The sequence below is a fragment of the Pinus tabuliformis genome, chromosome 4_2 (genome assembly GCF_031772625.1).
Source record: "Pinus tabuliformis cultivar Carrire ecotype Pingquan chromosome 4_2, CPIR1, whole genome shotgun sequence".
NCBI lineage: Eukaryota > Viridiplantae > Streptophyta > Pinopsida > Pinales > Pinaceae > Pinus > Pinus tabuliformis.
In genome coordinates, this window is record NC_142304.1 from 1,100,213,311 (window position 1) to 1,100,231,371 (window position 18,061).

Below are 18,061 nucleotides of genomic sequence, written 5' to 3' on the forward strand. Positions count from 1 at the left end.
CACACTAACATTCCAAGGTATTGACCCATAACAGGTTGAGGATACTGAGACCCATAGCCGGATTGAGGATAGGATTGATAACTGTAAGGTGCAGTTCCCATACCTTGACCATATGATTGACCTTGAGGTGGTTGATAACCTTGACCTGAGTATTGACCTTGAGGTTGATAACCTTGAGGTAAATATTGATACTGAGGTTGAGCTTGGGGTACATATTGAGGCTGGGGTTGACCTTGAGGTATGTATTGCCCCATAGGAGCGTACTGACCTTGAGGTTGTCCCCCAGACACGAATGAAGTACCTTGAAGTTGCCCCCCAGGCATTAATTGGCCACCTTGAGGTTGGGAAATGGGAACTGAACCTGACATCATGTAAATGTCTCCTACACCCAATGGTACATTACCACTGTTTCCAACTAATAACCCATGATCAACGGGTTGAGGAGATGCTCCTGCAAAGGTACCAGAAAGAGATTGATACCCAGTAGGAACAGAAGGACCGCCATGTAAAAAAGATTCAGGACTTTGTGTAAACACGGACGACTGGCCAGACATATCTATAGGAGTATGAATACCTCCAGGTGGAAAAGGAGTACGAGGTGTAGAAAAACCTAGCCCAAAGTTGTCTAAATAATTGGTTAACGAAAGGTACCAAGTAGTACTTCTAGGAGGACTGTAAAAGATAGATTCACGCTCCCTTAGATCAAGGGTAAGTTGATCTTCAGGATCAGAGACGCCTATTTCTTCCTCTGGAACAAGTTCTTCAATAGCAATCAAACCAGTAGGAAGATTTTCAGTGATAATTCTTTCTATTCTCGGTGAATCAGGAACACTAGAAGTCGGAGTAACAGGTTCAGATATTTCTGGTTCTTCGCCTGTATCACTAGACAAAAAACTATCAACAAGCTCAAAAACTGTAACAGCTTCGGGATTATAACCTGTCTCTAAGCCTTGGTAATTTGAATGGACTACCAAGGAAGATTCTCCTTCTTCAGTTGAACCTACTCTACTGCCACTAGGAGGAGTTACAAGGACCTTCAAACCTTCTAGATGACTGGACTTGTCTCGAGGAGGTTCACCCCTAAGTCTACGGGATCTTCTCAACAATTCGGCCACAGAAACAACTTCAGGAGACTGGCCCCGAAGTCTACGGGACTGTCTCGGTAATTCTGCCATAGCTAAAAACTTTTAACTACTACACACAAAAACAAAGTAAAAATTTCAAATCAAACCACCTAAAGTCTCTAAAGAACCAAACAAATTTGAAGCACTCGCCTAAAGAATCTAGGGCGTCAAACTAAACACAAACAGTAGCCTTCCAGACCGAAAGCGCTAGTTGGTGATGAAGCCCAACCTCGCTGGATTCAGTACAGAAGTGGCGGGTGGAACAGTTACCCTGGCAACCTGCTTAATGAATAGACTGGACCAAGTTCCTCCACTTTAACCGTCTCGAGTGAAGTGAACCCCCCAGAAAATCCAAGTGAGTCTAGCCGACGTCTACTCCAGGTACAGTGGGATCTTCCCTCCACCGTCACCTCGGTAGAATCCTAAAGATAATGGTCACTAAGGTTACCAACCGCAACAAATGCACCTGGGGGAACAGTCTAAACTCCGATAGCACGCAAGGGCAGAGTAGCAAGCTCAATCCCCTTACCGGCTCCTTGACAATAATCCAAGGTTTACCGACAAGTGACCCCTGGCTCCTCGACAATGGTTAATCCGAGGTTTACCGTTTGTAATATGTGCGTGTCTGGCGTCGTTCCCAACGAGGGGGGATTGATCCCCTCACTGGTTCGGACACGAGCTCGTGCTTCTCCTTTAAGAGGAGCTTTCCCAGAGTACAAGTGAGACAATTGGATTTATTCTATCACAAGATAAGCTACTTGTTTGGTTTTGTTGTCTTGGAGAGTTAATTACTCACCTACTCCAAGACACTAGCCTGATCTAAATTGGTGTTTCAGAGCCCTAGTAAATAAAAGTTACTACTTCGATTTTACTTTAAGCGTTACTTTTATGGTTTTCCTTTAAAGACAAAAGGTAGTGGAAGTGAAACCAATGGTGTGTAGACTCGACTCCAACCACTACAAAGATGCACCTAAGATGATTTACGCTACTTTCCTTTTTCAATGAAATTCTTAACTAAGAGAGTTGAGAGAATGCAAATTTTAGAGAAAACAACTTCCTTAGAAAAGACAATCAAAGAAACAATTCTCTTTTTCTTTTCAAGCACACAAACATAACCACTCTTTACTTGCACGAAAAACTCTTTTTCTTTCAAAACTTTTCAAAGCTACTTGAAACAAAACTTTTCAAAGGAGATGTTTTTGTATTTTCTCTTTTAAATAAAGCATATAAACCTATCTTAACAAAAAACAATCTCAAAAAACTATAAAATCTATGAAAACTTGACTCACAAGCAAATCAAAAGAGAAATTACTCTAAACAAATCTAACAAGGCAAAAGCTCACAAAGATGATTCTAGGTTGTTTTACTTGATCTAAATCAAATCAAGGACTAGCTAATGCAGAATCAAAAGACTAGTCAAAACAAAACTCAAATCTTTTTGTTCTTTTTGTAAAATGGAATTCAAGACTTAAACAACAAGCACTTCGAAATTGGCCCAAGAGACAACTCAATGGTAAGTTACTCTCACAGGTAGACTTTATGACAGGTCTAACTTCTTAGAATGTTGACAAAACCAGAGAGATCTAAGGCTTGACAACTCCTACCGCCAAAGTCACTACAACACTCAATGCTATCGAAACAAGTTAAGGTGAAGATTTTTGACAAGGGACTAATGAATATGGGTAGAAAAAATTAAGAAAAAACAAAATCTAAGAGCAAAAAATGCAAAAAATGGAATTTTTTCAAATTTTAGCAGGGGACGCAGGCAACCCGTTAGCACAGGTGCGGGCCCGCTCTGTGCACACAGCAAAAGTGCGTCCAGGGACGCACTGTGCAGCACTCAGAGGGTGCGTCCTACTGAAAAACTCAAGCAAAACCAAAATAAAACTAATCCTAAGCTAACCCACCCAGAGACAAAGTCACAGAGCCAAAACCAGAAAAATAAACCAATTTTCTCAAAGCAAAGTTCACATAAAGGAAAAGACTTTTCTCATCAATGGAATCCCCAGTGGAGTCGCCAATTTGTCACACAGAATCAGTCAAAAGTGCAGACACAACCGACCTTCCTAGAAGTCTAAGACATTCTAATGACAAACAAAACAAACTAGAGCTATCCTTCTCTAAGCATGCATTATGATATGAGAAATCAAGTGTTTCGTTCTTACCTTTGTCCAAACGCTGTTGTAGAAGTCCAAGCTTTGTTGATCTGGATGAGCTCCTCCTTTTCTCCAAAACCTGCAATCACCAACAGTCAAACAATTAAATAGCACCTGATTATAACATAAAACAAAGCATATTCAACATATAGACCAAGGACTACATGAAATAACTCATAAACAACAAGTTATTGAGAAGAATGGACCAATTTGCATTAAAGGTAATCAAAAGGAACCATTACAACCTGAGCCTTGGTGTTGTGCAAGCTCCTTCCAGGTTCCACAAGAGTCTTCCTCTACTTTGACAAAGCTCACCCACTTCCAAATAGAACAAGCAAAGATGGCAATCTCTCCTCACAAGCTTCTAAATGGGAGTCCTAATTCCTGCAGCATTTACCCTTAGAAATGTATAACTTTCAACCTCCCTCCTTCTGGCCCAATGCCTGTATTTATAATGCTCAAGAGGAAGTTAATCAGGTCCACCATCAATGGGATAGTCCCCTCTTTGGGTGGGATAGCTCCCTTATTGATGGGATAAGTTCCTCATTGCTAGGGGTGCATGAACCATCTGGAGGCGCTTCATACACGTCAAACAACCTTCTAGAATGCTCTAGAAATGACCACAAGTAAGTTTTTGAAGATAAAACTTGCGCATTTTAACCTTTTCAGAGGGACGCACCTGACCCTTTAGATACAGAGTGTCCTTGGACGCAGACATCATGAACATTAGGTGCGTACCCGCAGGCAAGGTTGAGAGAACCTGCGTACCCAGAGATAAACACATTTATAAAGACTTTCTCTCTTTCTTGGAGTTTGACATGGATAGCAGAGGCATAAGACTTGCTTAAGAGGGTAGTATGACTGTTGATAGAGCCATACCAACTATAAATAGCCATGGTGACATTTTTTAGTGTAACACTCCCCCTGAGTACATGCTGATATCTTTGCTTGGTTGTGCTGAAACATGCTCCCCCTGACTTTAGGCAAGATCTGCAAAAGATGTTCTTCAAAATAACCAAGACTTATACACCATAAGGGACCTCCCTATCACCAAAAGACTCAATCCATATTCCCAACCAAGAGGGGATACATCAGAAACAACCAATTATATTACATCATTCATCCCAGGCATAGTGGGGAAACCAACATAGGCTGTTACATGACCTTGACACCATAAAAAAAATACATGATATAGAGACAACAGATCTAGACCAAGACTTATGAAGATCACAAGCAGCATCTGATAAGCATCTTTTTAGATTAGCAACCAAGATTTCCTTCTGAGCTCCTTCTCCTGAAACCAACAACAGTTGTGTACTAGAACCAAAAACATCTAAATGCCAACAATGCTTTATGAGACTTTAAGCTGCTCCCCCTGAACCTGTGCCTGCTGCATTCTGGCATACCCATCTCAGACTTTCTCCAACCAGAGTCTGCCCTTGCTTGTTCAGAACTCCATATACGCGACTTCTCCTGCATAAAACAGCGTATGCACGCGGATATGCTTTCTGCAACACGCGTACACCATACACGCTACTTTCCCAGCATAGGTCGGCGTATATACGCGGATATCCCTTACGTAACTTGCGTATACCAACTTTTCTGTAGAACAGACAAGCTTCAAGAGCAGGATGAAGCATCAACTACTCCCAGCTTTTGTCTGAGATATTCAAAAGTTTCCCTGGGCAGTGGTTTTGTGAGAATGTCAGCAACTTGTTCCTTAGAAGGAACATACTCCAACTTGACCTTCTTGTTATAGACATTTTTGTGCCTCGCAGCATGGAGCATGAAATGTCAATAATTACAGGGATCCTCAGTCCCTAAACATGTTGTTCTTACCCCTAGAAGAACAAGGTCAGCAAACCACAGCACTTCCCATCAGTTCTCCACCTGAAAACACTCAAAAACAGGCTATTTTTGGATCATGTCAGCTGCTCCACTGAGCATCTGCGCTGAATGTCAACTGCTCCTCTTTGTACCTGCACTGAAAGTCAACTCCAATGAAGGCTACCTGCGCTGGGCGAGATTGGCCAAGTGGCACAGTCATTCTGCAAGGTGTCAATTGCCCAGGAAGCTTCCAAACTGACACTTGGTTCAAGAGATTCGCCCTGTGATGAGTAAGAGGTACTTGATCTCCATGTGTAAGCAAGGATCTCCAAGTGGACTCAAGAACTGAAGATTAACTGAAGAGGGAAAGGACACAAGGCAGCTTTATGTCAGTCTCAAGCTGACTCATCCTTTCTTCTTCTATCCTATATATAGAGCTCTTCTATGAGGTCTAAGGAGGCTGGAATTTTGTGCAAAGCAAGGAAGTGCTATTGGTTTACAGTTAGAGCTATTGGGTGATTGCTTTTATAGAGGGGAAGAGGAGATTTCTTGCTCCTGGGGAGGTGCTGCTGGATTGGAGCCATTGATGGTTGTAACCTTCTCAGAACCTTTTACTTCTATCAATAAAGCTTTGAATGTTCTCCTATATACTTGTATTGCATTGATGTATTGTATTTACTTGTATATCTGATTCACTCTAATCCATGCATCAGTTATGAGTACATGTTTCTTGTAGTTTCCCTCTCTTGTTTGTGCAGGATCTTTGTGTAGCTGGGCCGGCAAAAGAACAAGGAGCTGGGAGCAAGGGACGAAGAGAGAAGACAAGATCGACAAAAGCGAAGGATATCGGTTGGTAAATCTTTTCTTCCTTCTCTGCACTTTCATAAAGGAAAATATCAAAGCTTTACTTTCAGTTGTTGCTAAGGAACTATCACCCTTAGAGTAGGGATAGGGTCATTCCGAGTCGGATACTTTTCCCCACAACAGACTGGCGACTCCGCTGGGGAGCCTAGTATCTTGTTGGTGTTTGTAGTATCTTTGCTATTCATTTCCTGAAGAAAAGAGTACCAAATCGAAAAGCTTTTGACTATATCAAAAGCGAAGTAGAGGGGCTGCTACTCTTGCTCATTTTCTGAGCAGATTCATGATTTGAAGAGCTGATCTACAAAAGACTCTTGTGCTCTTTGTGATAGCTTTTCATCCTCTTGATCATCCCTTAGCTTGTACTTGACCTATAGCTTTTTATTTCAGCAAAAACAGTGAATTTTTGAGCTTTTTATGACCCGGAAATCCTTGTAAACGCAACTCTCGTGTCTCAGTGCAGGCTGTCCAAAGGCAGTCTGCATTTCAGCGCAGGTACTCCCTTCAGGAACTGCGCTGAGAGTCAGTTTGACAGACCAGAGCCTGCGCTGGACCAGTTAGCCAGTGTCTTCCTAAGGTTTCCCACTGAGTCTTAGCCCTGTTTTCACTGTTATTTTGCTGCTGATTGCTTGTCATTTGTACTTGCTGTAAACCAACTTTCCTTGACATTATTCCGCCTCAGTTGTGTGATGAAACTGTGATTGTTCTTTCAGTATTTCTTGTTTCAGTTACAGTTTCCCATTGTGAAAAGAAAACCAGTATAGCTGTGGCCTCTTAGATCCTGAACTGTAAAAGTGTCTTTGTGATCTTAAGAGCTAGTTTTATTACTGTTCATGGCTGTTTGAGTTTGTTTGTTTTTCATATCGTGGTTTGAATCTATACATTTCCAGTGTCTAAACAAGTCAATCTTAAGGTGTCTTTTGATTTCGGACAAGCTTGTTTACTTTCGTTTGAAATTAGATTCAAAGTTATACAACAGTTTCCTTTTTTGTCTTACATCAACATTAAGGATAAAGAAAAGAAATATCTGCATTGTGCATTTTGCATTTGACTGTGTGCTTGACGATTTAGGAAAATTTGCATTTTAGTGTGTGTTCTATGATCTGTGTGAAAAGTTGATGCCTTTCTTTTCCCTCAATAGATTAAGGTTTTCAAAGTTGAAAGATTGAAAAGTTTTGCTTCTCATCTTAGATTGCATTTAGGAAGTTGTATATATACATCTCGTGGTGATCCTTAAAGGCAAACTGCTAAGCAAGATCAACATTAAAATAAATCCAATTTACATAACAACGCTTTGTAACATAACGCAAACATCTAGAGGTCTAGGTAGAGACGTGTTCCGGCGTCGTTAAACATAGTGACTGTCGATCTCTACGAAGGAGGGTGATTCCTCCTGAGAGTCGGTGGCACTAATACGGACTTGTGCTCCCACGTACCGTCGAGTATATATTGGGAGACCCCTATAGGAAATCATCCTTTATCCATAGGAAGCCGTGTCGACCGCCCTACTGATCGCGATGCAGTGAACATAGCATTCACGAAGATCGACCACCCGTACCGTAAAACGTATTCTGTGGTTTCGCGAAAGGTTTGGCACACCCTCTGCCTAGATCTCCAGAGCAGTTTCTTTTGGCCTTTTTCAAACTCTATAACTGAAAAAGTCCAACCGAGCATTTGTCACTTCGGGTTCGTTAATACATCGAAGGCGACTAGAGTCATCTTTAGCTTTTTCTCGACTCTTAAAACATGAAAAGGCAAGTTTGTGTCTAAAAGCGTCGTTAATAAAATTTATTTTAAGCGGAACAAAATCACCTGTTATTCCCACGTTGATCTTTCAGTTGAAAAGTATGGAGCCCACCAACCAAGGAGGCAACCTTGGTGGAAGTCCAAATCCCTTCTCCTCTTGGGGAGATGTTGGTGCGCCTCATATGGCAACATTGTCACTTCCAGGATTGACAATCGGCCTACCTGTATGGCTCTTTTCAACTAATGTAGTCCAGATCGCCACTAATCCTGAGCAGTCGAATCAACAGTCAGAATAGTCTAGAACTACCCACCAGCCTTCCACTTCTTACAATACTTCCTCTGATCCTTCATCTTCGCAAGGTAGAGCTGGCAAAAGTCAACCTCCCAAGGAGAAGAAGGAAAAGAAGAAGAAAGAAAAGAAGCAGAAGGAGCCTATGGCGAAGGCGACTGGGGGCAAGCAGAAGATAGCTGACAAAAACCCACACACTGCACCGACCAGGCCTAAATCGCCATGTGTCATTTGCAAAGGGACCCACTTCCATCGTGATTGTCCTTGTATTCCCCGGATACTAAGGGACTGGTCCCCAAGGTTGCACAATCCGGTAGCATCAACCTCTGATAGTCATGTTGATTGCAGTCCATCAACTAGCGAGAGTGAAGGACGAAGAGGGAGACCAAGATCACCCTGTGTATTGTGTGAAGGCAAGCATGCCATCCACAAATGTCCATTCTTAGATGAGGCAAAGAGAGTTTTGGAAGATCGTCCGGTTTCACCGTTACGACTTCCTCCTGGATACCAAAAACTTGCGCCTAATCCCTTGATAGTTGAAAATCCAGCTGACCCGCCCAAGTGGTCAGCTGAAGTGTCGGCCATTGAGAATGAACCTACTGAATCCAGACCAGACGAAAGTCTAAAGGTCGAAACGGTAGTTGACCCGGTTCTTCCTTCAGAGGTTTCATCGCCCAATGACTCTGTCATTGAAGACCCATCTTCAAATGACACCGTCGCCGAAGAGTCATCTTCATGCGACACCCTCACTGAAGAGAATAAGGATGACACCATCCAGGTTCTTTTCATTAGCACCGACTCTGATCAGCGTCAGGACAATGTGCCCATTCCTTTATCGCAGGAAGGAACATCATCAGGGTCATACCCGACCGTATATTCGGTCCCACCACCAAGCAACCTGGTTGTATCCTTTGATTGGAATCAACTAGGCAGACCCCGGTTACCAGCCAGTATACCATTCAGAATCATTGTCCAGATCTATAGAATGATTATGGCTGGTACTATCATTGATGAGGGGGCGTCTGTGAGTATCCTTTCCTCTGTTGCTTGGAAAGCACTGGGTTCCCCAGCGCTTTTACCTGAGTTAAGAAATCTCTCAGGTTTTGATAAAGGAACCAGTCGACCATTAGGAATCCTCCCCAATGTGCCTGTTACATTGAAAGGGAAGACCGTTCATATGAACGTGTTGGTCGTCCAAGGACCCTTGGATTATAACCTACTCCTTGGACGTGACTATATTTATTGCATGGGAGCGATAGTCTCCTCACTCTTTAGAGTAATGTGTTTTCCACACGAAGGAAGGATGGTCAAGCTCGTAGACCAACTTTCATTTCCGGGATCTCGCATCGCAAATAGTCAAATACCAATCCTAAATGGTCTGTTCACTCAAGATACGCCTCCACCCCCAGTCCTCCTTCCCGATGAGTGCGAGTGATTCGAAAAGAAAGACTGGAACCCAGGGGGCATGCACCCTGGTCTGCTTCGGGCAGAAGAAACCCTGGGTATAAGGTAGAATTTCCGCAGAAGAATGGACTAGTCCGTACCCCGTCCGGCGGTGGAAAGGAGGGTTGTTCTAGGATAAAATTCTTTTGTCAAAGTTATGTGAGCGAAGCAGTCGCTCCCTTTGTCTAAATAGGTGGACTCTACTAAGGAGGGGGTCTATTTGTGACAGCAAGAAGTAACCATCTTTGGGGAAAAGCAAGCCTCACCCATTAAAACAAATGTTTTGAAGGATAAGTAGGGGCAGCCTCCAAAGAAAAGGATTCTATTGTTGTGACAGAGGGCAACCATCTTTGAGTAACCCAATGATAGACATTGCCGAAGAAAGAGATTGATTTGCGGCAGCAAATAGAACCCTCTTCGGATAATAAGAAAGAGACAAGCCTCCCTCAATAATACCAATGTTTTGTCTTTGAGTAGTGTTCTTCTCTTGTCACAAATAGCTGTTCGTTAAAAGTTGGGCCGATGGGAAGACTGAGTATCGCGTAAGACCCCTTACAATAACGAGAAGACTAGTATCGTTAACATTAGATTGGCAAGATGACAAGTAGCTGTGAACACCCAAAGGAAAGCAGAGGTAGGGGAGAGGAGGGGCAGCCTCGAAATTCTGTCCTATGTCTGGGGGCATGCAAACTTTTGGAATGTGAGCGAGGGACGACTATTTATTTTTTTAAATTTTTAGGTCCTCCCTTTAAACCTGTAAGTCTAACCCTTTAAACTCGTAGGATTAGCCGATTCCGACCTTGCATGAAGAAAGTCTGTGGGGCAAAGATAAAAACTTGCCAAGATTGGAGCATAGCTTCGTGAGATAAAGCTCCTTAAAAAATAGCTATCTCACAGGAGGCGTTCTTATTCGATGACTGGTATATCGAGCAGTTTTAGCACATAGTTCATGCTCGTTAAAAAATAAATGCAAGATCCGAGCATTTTTAGCGCATAGTTCATGCTCGTTAAAAAAAAAACATAAGTTTATGAGCAGGCTTTCCTTTAGAGTTCAAGCTCATTCAGAAAAAATGAACCGGTAAATAACCTTTTGAGATCGTAAATTCATCAGCCATAAAAGCCTTGGTCGTGTTTGTGCACCGTCACCTCCACTTTTCATTTGGCCGATCATTCACCTCCATTTGTGTGTTTACCTCTTTTGAGAAACAGCTGCGAAGAGTGATTTCACCTAGCCATCCTTGTGACACTGCCGTGATTGGAAAATTCCAACCTGTACCTGGAATCTGCTGCTATCCCTGTTTATCACTCGTTCCTCAAAAGACGAGTCTTCTTTGAGCTCTTTTCACTGACTCGTAAAATATGAAAATTTTGCCGAGTTTTGGCCTTCCAACTCGTTAAACGACCGGAAGAGCTATCCCTCCTCTAGATTTTAATCTTTTTGGACCTGAGGGATTATTGCACAAAAAGATCGAGCGCTTGTTTTGTTCGGCTCGTTAAAGCAATCGAAAACTCATCCCTTCTGTATTGTTTTATACTTTTTCGGACTTAAGGGATTAGATGACGAAAAAGGAATTATGGAGTTAACTTTATGTACCTTTTCAGACTCTCTAAAAATGAAAAGGGCCGAGTTATCCTTGTCGTTAGACTCGTTAAATTCATTAAATAGCGACAAACTTGTCTTTAGACGAGAACGAGTTTCCCTATCGCTAAGCTCGTTAAAACATAGCGATGGGCTTGCCTGAAGGGCAGGTTATAGAACAAGCATATGTTATCCTCCTCAAGCTTGACAAAAATAAAGAGGTACTGGTCAGAAATGACTGGGGAAAAATTGGGAGAACATCAAAGCTTAATGGTAGCAAGTCGCTCTTGAACATGACACTTTTCTTCCGTACCACATCGGGTTGGGTTGTTTCATTCACCGGTCTCATCACCATGGTCTTCGCCAAACCATCCACATTTTGGGGTAATGCTACTGATCCATCGCATCAGTGTCGTTATATGTTCAAGAGAGGTCATTCTGAAAGTGTCAACCGTGTCCCATCCACTGCCATACATTATCCTTCATCCATTCATGATCGCCACCCTGAATCATATGTCACAGTTTGTTTTCACCTCCACTAAAATCATTAGCTCTGTTCCGCGTCATTGATGTGGGATTCATTAAGGCCCTCCTTTGACGGATCGCTTCTTGTCGACTTCAGCTCATTATCCAAGAAGTTGATCTAGGAATAACCCCATCAGTACTTTGAAGCTTGCATGCCTCAATGGCAAGTTTCTCACTTCCGGCGACAGGTATACATCAATGACCTTCGACCAGAAGATTTTGCGTGGCGTTCGACGCCAAGTCCTTTATTCACGCCACGTGAATTGTACTGCAATGCCTTGAGGGTCATTATCATTATCGGTGATTCCTCTCGCGCTTGTTAACGGTTTTCATCATTGACCGGTAATCAAGCGATGTCTTTCCATGTTCGACTTCATCGCAATTCTCACATGGATCGACTTGTACTTAGGGTGAAGATCGAACGAGTTTGAAGACCCCGGATCTAGTTTCATCCATCCGGGCTGCGATATATATTCAGGAAATATAAAAGCATTTGTCATGTACATCATTGCAGCAGATGATCATCCTATTCAAAGGATGATAATTTCAGCAGAGAATTATCAGTCTACCATCAGACGATCGTCTGTTCTATGTACCAAAATGTATTTATAAAGCTGAGCATGGGAATGCCCGCCTCAGCTAGATCATGAAAACAAAATGAAAAATAATGTATTGTATTGTATTGTATTACAGGGCGCCTCCTCAGCACTGGAATGAACTTCAGACCCTCTAGATAAAGCATTTCACCCGATAAACGGCCTCATACTTTAGGGGGCAACTGTTATAGACATTTTTGTGCCTCGCAGCATGGAGCATGAAATGTCAATAATTACAAGGATCCTCAGTCCCTAAACATGTTGTTCTTACCCCTAGAAGAACAAGGTCAGCAAACCACAGCACTTCCCATCAGTTCTCCACCTGAAAACACTCAAAAACAGGCTATTTTTGGATCATGTCAGCTGCTGCACTGAGCATCTGCGCTGAATGTCAACTGCTCCTCTTTGTACCTGCGCTGAAAGTCAACTCCAATGAAGGCTACCTGCGCTGGGCGAGATTGGCCAAGTGGCACAGTCATTTTGCAAGGTGTCAATTGCCCAGGAAGCTTCCAAACTGACACTTGGTTCAAGAGATTCGCCCTGTGATGAGTAAGAGGTACTTGATCTCCATGTGTAAGCAAGGATCTCCAAGTGGACTCAAGAACTGAAGATTAACTGAAGAGGGAAAGGACACAAGGCAGCTTTATGTCAGTCTCAAGCTGACTCATCCTTTCTTCTTCTATCCTATATATAGAGCTCTTCTATGAGGTCTAAGGAGGCTGGAATTTTGTGCAAAGCAAGGAAGTGCTGTTGGTTTACAGTTAGAGCTATTGGGTGATTTCTTTTATAGAGGGGAAGAGGAGATTTCTTGCTGCTGGGGAGGTGCTGCTGGATTGGAGCCATTGATGGTTGTAACCTTCTCAGAACCTTTTACTTCTATCAATAAAGCTTTGAATGTTCTCCTATATACTTGTAATTCATTGATGTATTGTATTTACTTGTATATCTGATTCACTCTAATCCATGCATCAGTTATGAGTACATGTTTCTTGTAGTTTCCCTCTCTTGTTTGTGCAGGATCTTTGTGTAGCTGGGCCGGCAAAAGAACAAGGAGCTGGGAGCAAGGGACGAAGAGAGAAGACAAGATCAAAAAAAGCGAAGGATATCGGTTGGTCAATCTTTTCTTCCTTCTCTGTACTTTCATAAAGGAAAATATCAAAGCTTTACTTTCAGTTGTTGCTAAGGAAATATCACCCTTAGAGTAGGGATAGGGTCATTCCGAGTCGGATACTTTTCCCCACAACACTTCTGCTCAAGCACTTGTTCCCGAAGAAAATGGTACTTGATTGGTATGTGCTTGGTCTTTGAGTGCATGAATGGATTCTTTGAAATGCTGATTGCACTTGTATTATCACATAAGATAGAGACTGGTGAAGTGCAGGTGATTTGAAAATCCTGCAAGGTCTGCATCATCCAAAGAAGTTGTGTGCAACAAGATGTCGCAGCCACATATTCTGCTTCAGCTATAGATAAGGCAATCGAGCTCTGTTTCTTGCTGAACCAAGATACTAATCTGGAGCCCATAAAGAATGCACCACCACTTGTGCTCTTCTTGTCATCCACGCTTCCGGCCCAATCTGCATCTGTATAAGCATGAAGTGTGAGATCTGTATTTCTAGGATACCATAAGCCATAATTTTGTGTCCCTTGAAGATATTTGAAAATTCTCTTCACTTCCTGAAGATGAGTCTCCTTCAGATTTGCTTGAAATCTTCCAACTATTCCGACTGCATGCATGATGTCTGGTCGGGTACCTGTCAAATAAAGCAAACTCCCAATCATGGATCTATAAGTTGGTTGATGAACTGCTGTTGATTCATCATTTGCACTGAGGCTGTATCCTGTAACCATGGGTGTACATACTGGCTTTGAATCTTCCATGCCATACTTCTTCAAGATCTGCTTGAGGTACTTGGTTTGAGACAAGAAGATGCCTCCTTCATTTTGTTGGATTTGCAATCCAAGGAAGTATGTCAATTCTCCAAGTAGTGACATTTCGAATTCTTTCTGCATAACCAAGGCAAAGTTTTGACTCATAGTCTCTTCATTGCTGCCAAAGATAATATCATCTACATAAACAACAAGTATTAGTAATTTGTTATTTTCAACTTTTATATAGAGATTGCTATCTGCTGATCCTTTTGAAAAGCCTTGTTGGTGAAGATATTTGTCCAACCGATAGTACCAAGCCCTTGGAGCTTGTTTGAGACCATAGAGAGCCTTTTTCAACCTGCATACAAGGTTTGGATCATTCCCAAGAATGAAACCATCTGGCTGTTCAATATATACTTCTTCTTCTAAGTCTCCATTCAGAAAGGCTGATTTCACATCCATTTGAAATACCTTGAAGTTTTGAAAGCTTGAGAGAGCAAGGAACATTCGGATGGCCTCAAGTCCTTCTACAGGAGCAAAGGTCTCTTCAAAATCTATCCCTTCTTGCTGCGCATACCCTTTACAAACAAGTCTGGCCTTGTTTCTAATTACTTCTCCAATTTCATTCAATTTATTCTTGAAGACCCATTTTGTCCCTATGACATTCTTATTTTTTGGTCTAGGAACCAGTTCCCAAGTGTTGTTCTTTTCGATCTGCTCAAGTTCTTCATCCATTGCTTTGACCCAACATTCATATTTGCATGCCTCTTTCACATTTTGTGGTTCAGTGGAAGAGAGTAATGCCAAATAGCTTGAAGCTTCTGCAATTCTTCTTCTTGTTTGTATTCCTGCTTCTTTCTGCCCCAAAATTTGAGATTCTGGATGATTTTTTTGAACATATCTGGATGGAGTCTTCTCTTCTATTCTTGTTTGCTCCTCTAGTTCTTCTTGAGGTTCTTCTTCTTCTTGAGATTTTTCTTCTTCATCACTCTGCCTTTGAGTGTAGCCTTCATCTTCTTCAATGTCTTCATGATGAACTTGCCTAGGAATATATCCCTTCTCATCAACCACTACATCAATGCTGTCAACAATTCTGCCAAGTCTTTTGTTGTAGCACTTGTATGCTTTGCTATGTGGAGAATAACCAAGAAGAATGCCTTCATCTGCTCTTGGTTCAAGTTTTCCAAGTTGCTCATCAGTATTCTTAATATAACATTTGCTCCCAAAGATTTTGAAATGCTTCACCGAAGGAGTCTCACCACTCCAGAGCTCATGAGGTGTTTGAGTGTTGTTTACTCGGACATTTGTTTTGTTAAGAATAATAACCGCAGCTTGTGCAGCCTCACCCCAGAAAGTTGCGGGAGTACCTGATTCATCAAGCATAGCACGAGCCATTTGTTGGATTGTTCTGTTCATTCTTTCCACAACCCCATTTTGCTGAGGAGTTCTAGTTGTAGAGAATTCTCTTCTTATCCCATGTTCTTCACAGAAATCGAAAAATTCGTTTGAGGTAAACTCCCCACCTCTGTCAGATATGAGGCACTTATTTTTGTGTCCTGATTCATTTTCAACCAAGGCTTTGAAGGATTTGAATTTTTCGAATGCTTCATCCTTGTGCTTCATAAGCCCTAACCAGAAAAACCTGGAGAAATCGTCAATGAATAATATCAAATATTCTTCTCCTCGAGGTTTCCTTTTCCTAAATGGACCACATAGATCTGTATGGACTAGCTCAAGAGGTATGCTGGCTGATCCTTCCTTCTCTGGAAAGTTAGTTCTGGTTTGCTTTCCAAACTGACAAGATTTGCATATAGTGTTGTCTGGAATTTTGATATCTGGAAGACCACGAACTGCCTGATATTTGCATGCTTTCCTTATTTGTGAAAAGCTTAGATGCCCCAACCTCCGATGCCATAGCCAGTGTTCATCATCCTTGCTCAAATAGCATTGTTGTGGTCCTTCTTCAAATATGTATAGATTATTTGGAGTCCTTCTTCCTTTGATCACTGTTTTACTTGTGTCAAGGTCACGAACACAACATCCATTTGATCTAAATATTACTTCTATTCCTTGATCGCACATCTGACTGACACTCAGAAGATTATGCTTCAATCCATCAACATACAAAACATTTCCAGCTTTGACCTTTTCTTTCAATGGAGCAACACCTTTTCCTTTTATGGCTGCAGAGATATCGTTTCCAAAAGAAACTTTCTTCCCCTTTTCTAATGCGGTATATGACTCAAGCTTTTCTTTGTCCCCTGTCATATGCTTCGAACATCCGCTGTCCATGTACCATAGACTTTCTTGACCTTCTGCATAAAAGGCTATCCCACATCTTTCTGGTTGCGGTTCCTTTATTCTCCATGTTCTGACATTTGAGGTTTGTTCCTTCTGAGTTGTCTTCCGGAACCTGCTCCTGCATTCAGAGTCTTCATGACCAAAGTTATTACAAATAGAGCATTCAACTTCATTTTCAAGAACCGAAAAGTTGTTATAAGTCCTTTTCATGGTTCCAATCATTCTCCCTTGCTTTTGAGCTTCTCTAGTCATGATTGTCTTGTAGGCAACACATTGAGCTGCTTTGTGACCGAAGTTATGGCAAGAAAAGCATTGGCCATTAAAGAAACTTCTGCGATAATCAGATCTATCATCCAACCGATTGTAGCTTCTATTCATATTCATTCTTGGAGCAAATTGGGAAGATTTTACCTGAGGCTGATTGTAGCTTTTGTTTGTCCTTAAGGCAGTTTGTCCCCGAATTTCTTGATGGTCTTTATTTGTTCTTGAGGTAAACTGTCCCTGATTCACCTGATGACTTTTATTTGGCCTTTGCTCACTTCTCCTTGCTGCATCAAGATAGCTTTTAGAGGTAGAGGCTTGAGATGCTTCTCCATTATATCCAAGACCTGTCTTGATCAGAGGAGATCACTGCACATTGATAATCTCATCCAAGGTTTCAGATCCTTTAACAAATTTAAGATTAATCGCTTTTGTTTTCTCAATCTCCTTTCTAAGACAAACAATCTCACATTCCAATTTTTCAAGATGTTTTTCCTTTTCAGCTAGTTGAAATTGTAGAGAATCAATAATAGCACTCTTCTCTTCTAAGAAAACTTTGAGATCTTTCATTTCTTCACAAAAGCCTTATACATCTATAGCATCCATATAGTCATCATCTTCAAAAGCCATTAACAATTTATATCTATTACCTTGTTCATCTTCATCACTATTTGAAAGACCATCACTATCTTCATGAGTGTAATAGCTTTTCTTCTTTTCATTTTGTTTCTTATTCCATTTAACAGGTTCCTTTCCCTTGTCATTCTTATTTTTGTGAGGTCATCTGGCAACATAATGACCTACTCTTCCACAAGTAAAGCATTTAAAAGGTAACTTACCTCTGAACCTTCCAGAACCCCTTTGAAGATTTCTGACAAAATTTGATTCCTCTTCTTCATCTTCTGGCATGTGACTTGCTTCATAATACTCTTCTTTGCCTAAAGCCTTGAAGGCAGCTTCTCTTCTGTCTGATGGACCTCCCTTTCTCATTTCATAGGCGGTTAGAATCCCGTGAAGCTGAGACATAGTAAGAATCTGCAGATTTTCCTTTTCTTCTATGGTAGACACTTTAGATTCAAACTTGGGGGACAAAGATCTTAGAACCTTTTCAACCACAATAGCCTCTTTTATTTCTTCACCCAAGTTTTTCATGCAGTTTACAATCTCATCTACCCTAAGGAAATAGTTAGCCACACTTTCATCATTATACATTCTGAGAGTCTCATACTTAATCCTGAGAGTTTGAAGTTTAGCACGCTTTACCTGTTCGTCTCCTTCATAGCTCGTGACAATTTTGTCCCATATTTCTTTTGCAGATTTATAGTGCATTACCTTCATGAATTCTGATTGAGATATACATCCCAATAGAGTATTGACTGCTTTCGCATTTGTTTCATATTTCTTTTTCTCGGCTGCACCTGTAGGAGTAGATGAAGGAAAAGTGTAGCCTGTCTCTACGATGTCCCAAACTTCTGTACCAA